This window comes from Mustela putorius, unplaced genomic scaffold (genome assembly GCF_011764305.1).
Source record: "Mustela putorius furo isolate JIRA1106 unplaced genomic scaffold, ASM1176430v1.1 tig00537334_pilon_pilon_pilon, whole genome shotgun sequence".
Classification (NCBI taxonomy): domain Eukaryota; kingdom Metazoa; phylum Chordata; class Mammalia; order Carnivora; family Mustelidae; genus Mustela; species Mustela putorius.
In genome coordinates this window covers 725,056-731,580 of record NW_025422456.1, presented here as the reverse complement: position 1 = coordinate 731,580, position 6,525 = coordinate 725,056, and the positions used below count along the sequence as shown (strand labels likewise).

General features: G+C 35.1%; 1 pseudogene; it reads left to right on the top strand.

Annotated features, from left to right (window-relative positions):
* Positions 1 to 2,021: 2,021 nt before the first annotated feature.
* Positions 2,022 to 2,883, top strand: LOC101689210 (annotated as a pseudogene).
* The last annotated feature ends 3,642 nt before the right edge of the window (positions 2,884 to 6,525 follow it).

Below are 6,525 nucleotides of genomic sequence, written 5' to 3'. Positions count from 1 at the left end.
GCTCACCTTTTCTTGCAACAAGAAATAGAACCAGCTGTAAGAACACTTGAGAAGGTAGGCTATTTTATTCTCTTCCTGGAAGATCATGGAAAGAGTATACTATTTAGTGAATATGCTGTAGTGGCTAAGATCTTAAGCTCTGGAATCAGACACCTTGTCTCTAAAAGTTGCTAGCTGTGTGATCCAGATCAAGTTATTTAACTTCCCTCTGTACCTTTAATTTTCATTTGTGAAATGGAAGATACTTATATAACCAGTCTCATGAGGTTATTGCCAAGATTAAAAGAGCTAAAATAAGCAAAGTGCTTAGAATAATATATAGCACATTCCAAATATGCACACTGCTCATCTTTTAATATAGTATGCTCATCTTTCTTCCACTCATCCTTCCTTCCTTTTTCTTCCTTCCTTTTGTCCTTTCTTTTCTTTTCTCTTTCTCTTTCTTCCTTTCTTTTCTTTCTTTCTCTTTCTTTCTTCCCCTCCTCCCTCCTCCCTTCTCCCTCTTCCTTCCTTCCTTCCTTCTTCTTTTCTTTCTTTCTTTCTTTCTTTCTTTCTTTCTTTCTTTCCTGTCTTTCCTTCCTTCCTCCCTCCCTTTCTTCTTTCTTTTCCTCCCTCCCTCCCTCCTTACTTTCCTTCTTCCTTCCTTCCTTCCTCCCTTCCTCCCACTTTCACTCCCTCCCCCCTCTTTCCTTCCTTCTTTTCCTTCCTTTTTTCCTTCCATTCTTTCATTTTTTGTCCCTCTCCATCCTTCTTTTTACTATTATCAATCCTTCTATCTTTTTAAATGTCTTGATTATTTCTTTCTAATTCATCTTGTTTAAAATATGCAATTCTTTTTTTTTAAGATTTTATTTATTTATTGAGAGAGAGAGAGAATGAGTGAGAGAAAGAGGGCATGAGAGTGAGGGGAGGTCAGAGGGAGAAGCAGACGTCCTGCTGAGCAGGGATCTTGGTTGTGGGATTTGATCCTTGGGTTCCAGGATTATGACTTGAGCCAAAGGCAGTCGCTTAACCAACTGAGCCACTCAGACAGCCCAAAATACACAATTCTTATCTTGAGAATATGGTACATACATTTTTTAACTTGACTATCTTTGGAAGTTCTGATACTTCTAACTTTCTCAATCCTCTGTACACCTATCATTAACCAAGAAATTCCATGAAGATTGAATAACTTTTTTATTTTTTCTACACATATACTAAAGACACTAATAAACAAGCTGATAGTATTTCTTTCCTTGCAGTTTCTAACCACAAGTAGAGGAGCAATTCAAAAACAAAAGTGACTGAAACAGTTTTTGAGTTTAAGAAAAGAAACACTGCCAATCTACTGTTCCTAATGATGATGATGTATATTCTTTAAGAAGCTTCTTTTAAGCTTATTTGAAAACTGGCTGACATAGCATAGTGCATAATCTCCACTTAAGATCAAATCTTCCCATTCATACTCAATCAAAAAGAGGATCGGTAGTGAAGATAATTAGGACTTCCACTCCCTTGGGGTGGTCTGGCCAGAAATGAAGCTATCTGAGGCAGCTCTACTCAAATAGTTTACTGAATATAGCACAAAAGATTTAAAGTTCTTTCACTCTATTCCTTCCATCCCATCTAGTTCAAATATCATCAAAGAATTTAGAATGCCCACAATAGTTTCTAACATTTAATCTATCCCACTTTCATTTTCTGTGTGGTCTAAGCAAAACAGTGTGAGCAACTTAAAGAGAATTGGACTGACATTTAGGAGACTTCACTTCACTTCTTCAGGGTGTTTTTAAAACCGAACTATGTCTGAAGGCTTAAAGTATTTTTTTCCTTCTAGTCTTACTGTGTAGCCTAAAGAAGGTAACTCCCCTTCTTTGAGTTTTAATTGCCTCTGTCATAATACCACCAAGATTACTCAACCAGATGATGAGCTTTAAGAGAGATGAAGTCAGTATCATACTTGGTTATAGAATTACAACCTCTAGCATAACACCTTATACTTAATAAGCCATTAGAAAATATTTTGTGGGCCCTTTCGCCGCGTCGCCGGTGCTTGCGCCACCCGCTCCTCCTCGCCTGTCTTCTCCCGGCCGAACCCCGGGAGACCAGAGCGAGACGCGGGGACCATGTTCCGACGCAAGCTGACGGCCCTTGACTACCACAACCCGGCTGGTTTCAACTGCAAAGATGAAACAGAATTTAGAAACTTTATTGTTTGGCTTGAAGACCAGAAAATCAGACACTACAAGATTGAAGACAGAGGTAATTTAAGAAACATCCACAGCAGTGACTGGCCCAAGTTCTTTGAAAAGTATCTCAAAGATGTTAACTGTCCTTTCAAGATTCAAGATCGACAAGAAGCAATTGACTGGCTTCTTGGTTTAGCTGTTAGACTTGAATATGGAGATAATGCTGAAAAATACAAGGACTTGGTACCTGATAACACAAAAAATGCTGACAATGCAGCTAAAAATGCAGAGCCATTGATCAATTTGGATGTAAATAATCCTGGTTTTAAGGCTGATGTAATGGCTTTGGCTAACCTTCTTCAGATTCAGCGTCATGATCATTAACTGGTAATGCTTAAGGCAATTCGCATTTTGGTCCAGGAGCGCCTGACATAGGATGCAGTTGCTAAAGCAAATCAAACGAAAGAGGGCTTGCCTGTTGCTTTAGACAAACATATTCTTGGTTTTGACACAGGAGATGCAGTTCTTAATGAAGCTGCTCAAATTCTGCGATTGCTGCATATAGAAGAGCTCAGAGAGCTACAGACAAAAATTAATGAAGCCATAGTAGCTCTTCAGGCAATTATTGCTGATCCAAAGACAGACCACAGACTGGGGAAAGTTGGAAGATGTACGTTTTAGGATTTCAGCTTCTCATCTACTTAGTACAATTGGGAATGTGTTTGTAAATCAAATGTCACATTTTCAGGGGAAGAATCCTAGAAATTTGACTATGTTCTCGAGATTTACCATCATTGCTTTTTCTTTAATAAAGTTCAGGAAAGTGGAAAAAAAAAAAAAGAAAAAAAAAAAAGAAAAAAAAGAAAATATTTTGTGTTTTAGAAGTACTTGTCCTGCTTTCCTCAGAAGATTATTGTAAGAATTAACTGAGATACTAGATATGAAAGTTTTTTGAATATTAAGAATTATATAATTGATATTCTAACACACAATTAAGGATAAATAATACTAATTTGGCTTTTCAGAGTATTTCACATAAATTTTCTATCTTGATCTTGTCAATGATCTTATAAGGTAGATATTTTTATTGTAGTTTATAGATAAATAAATGAGGATTTAGTGGATCACTCAACTAGTCAGGAATTGAATAGAAATTGATGCAGGATTTCTGGAATTGACTTAAATTTGCTTTTGGGTTGTTAATTATTTTGGAGAATCTTATACTAAAACAAACATATGAAATATTTTATACTTGGCCCAAAAGATGATGTTCCATCTGTCTTTAAAGGTAGTTTGCAGTTTCATTGTTTCCCATTTGCTTTATCTACACGTTTTGTGAAAATTATTGTTGAAGCCATAGTATTACTAAAGATGCAACTCCTGATTTTGTGGGGTCAGAATTGAAAACTGGCAGGGTAATAAAAATTAATCAAAAGTAAATTCACAACAGTAACAAAAGAAAAATACTTCTCATTATATGTTAAAGCAACATATATAAACAACATGATTCTCATTGTAAGTTTCCCAAACTCATAAGAAAGAGATTTTCATACAGAGTTTTCAAATTGAATATGCTGGTGTCATCTGAATTTAAAATGAAAGAATAAATCAATTTCACATAAATTAAAGTTTTACATTTTATTACTTTTCTTTTTAAAGGCTAAGGGCTTATACTTAAGGGTTTCCGAAGTAGTATCTTTTAATTTCATAGTTTGTGCACTACTGTCTTTCACTTACTATCTTGGACAAGCAATATAAAATAGTATGTTTCTCAGGTCAAGGACAAACAAATGTGCTTGACGGTGAATGATTCTAAAAGACTATTGTGTGATTCAGTGCTGCTTTATTTTTCTGGAACCTGGTAGGCATCTCATGCCACTTGGAGGAAAATGTTTCTTCTTTCTAGCAAGGTTACTTTTTGTGATAAGCATTAAAAGATAGCTTTAAACCATCCACAATTATGACCTTGACTAGAAAAATGTAAGTTAATAAGGCTTCAACAAATTATGGTCTTTTTGGTCGATTTGCCTAGTGAACTGTTAATTGTAAAACTGAAAGACATTATGTTCAGCTTTCTCTATCACATCTTTTGTGTTTTAACAGTGACACTTCATTGAGTGCAATTAACAAAGCCTAGGAGATTTATTAACACACTTCTTCATAGCCAATGATCCATTCCACTTAAGACATAACACTGTAAAATGCACATTATCTCCTTTTGGCACTTACAATAATGCTTTATGAACTAGGAAGGCATATGTTAAAGCAGATAAAATAGCATTATTAGCTGACAAATCTTAAAATTTATTAGACAGTTAATTTATCAGCTTAAGACACTTAAAACAGCTGTGCATTTAATGTCTTTTTAATGTATCCAGTAAAACTTGCATAATTGTCTGTAGTGCAATTTATTTTTAGCTATGTTGCAAAATGTCTGCATTTACTGTTTACATCTTCTTTAATTTTTCCTGCAAGGCTCATCACATCTCTGCCTAAGCCCTAAAGGCCAGGCCAATAATCAGACAAAAACTTTCTCAAACAAATGGTTCTTCATGAATGAACTATTCAAAAGTGCATGCTGCTTGGGACCAAAGGAGTGTTAACATTTTATCTCTACCCTAAGGGCAAAGGCTGCAGTTCCAAATAAATAAATAAAACACAGGAATAAAACCAGATGACTCAAATCAGTAGGGTGTAGTTGAAAGCTGTTTCAATCCTCCACATCACAATCAGATGGTAGCGGCTTTCTATGTATTTGAATTTGGAGCCCATTCAGAACTACATGGCTGGAGTGTGAACTAACAAGGATTTCAGACTACATTAGCAAAGTTGTTTCACTTTATAATTAAGGTAATAGCTCCTTGATGATAAGTTGTTTTGTATCTTAGTACTGCACTTGTAGAACAGGCACACAAGAGAAAAGTGTGAAAAATAAGACCTATTTCATGGCTTTATTGTCATTTGGTTTTGTTTCTTTATTGCTCTTTCATTTAATAGAAACTTTGTTAAAGCCTCCTATTTTTTAGAGTCCTTCATAGTCAATATATCAGGACTAGTTATTATTAAAGCAAAAAAAATCAAACAGTACAAGTTGCCCTTAATGAAAAGACAACTTAAAATTTGATCTTTGGTCTTTAGAAGGATTTTCAGTAGCCTACTAGAGAGAAAGCTGGCTTCTCATTCTAAAGTTTAGATACCCCACTTCATCTAATGTGAGCTTGCCCACAGCTGAAAAAAAGAGGAATCTGCTCATTTTTTAATGAGTGATGCTCAATTTCAACTTTTCCTTTAACTCACTTGAATGTTCCTTATAATTTCTTAACTTAATCTAAATCTCTTAAACTGCATTTAGAATTTGAAATTAAAACCAAAAAAAGGGAGAGAGAGAGAGAGATGTGTGTGTGTCCTGTACATACAAACCATTAAATTATTTGCAAGATTATAAATTTATGTGGATTAAGAAAAGTACTTTTCGGGGCGCCTGGGTGGCTCAGTGGTTAAGCCGCTGCCTTCGGCTCAGGTCATGATCTCAGGGTCCTGGGATCGAGTCCCGCATCGGGCTCTCTGCTCGGCAGGGAGCCTGCTTCCTCCTCTCTCTCTCTCTGCCTGCCTCTCTACCTACTTGTGATTTCTCTCTGTCAAATAAATAAATAAAATCTTTAAAAAAAAAAAAAAAAAGAAAAGTACTTTTCCTTTGGATTGGCCAGGATCTCAGGTAGTAGGTTTGATGAGATCTAGACTCATCTTTCTCCTCTTTATTGAATATTGAGTCCAATATAAATAAGCAGGTAGTTAGAAAAAAGAAATTTCATGCATTTTGCTTTTTGTTTTCTAATTCATTTTCCACTGATTCATGTTTTTCTCTAGGAGCTTTTAAATATTTATATTCTAAAAGCTTACTAAAAGAGAAAGAAGGTAATGATGGCTAAGAGATCCACTAGATCCACAAGAGAGCAAGACACACTCTCTGTAAACCTACAAGTCTGAAATAAATTGTTCCAGTAAAATCCTTATCTAATTGAGAAATAACTTCAGAGAGACTCAGAAACTCTGTAGTATGTAAACTAACTTAATTATTTAGCCAGAATAATCAAAATATTGTTTCACTTAATTTACAATTTTTTAACTGGACTGATAGTTATAAAAATTGAGATCTTTCATGTCTATACACTTAAGGCTTTGCATTTCACTTCATATCCTCACAATAACCCTATGGTGTAGAAATGATCACCAATGTATAAATGAGAGGAAACTCAGTATCAAAATGACTTGCCAAAGATCACTTGTTATGTAAATCTCAGAGGTGGGGTGAAAACTCACAACTGCTTTCTACTCTAGTTTCTTCTAAATCATT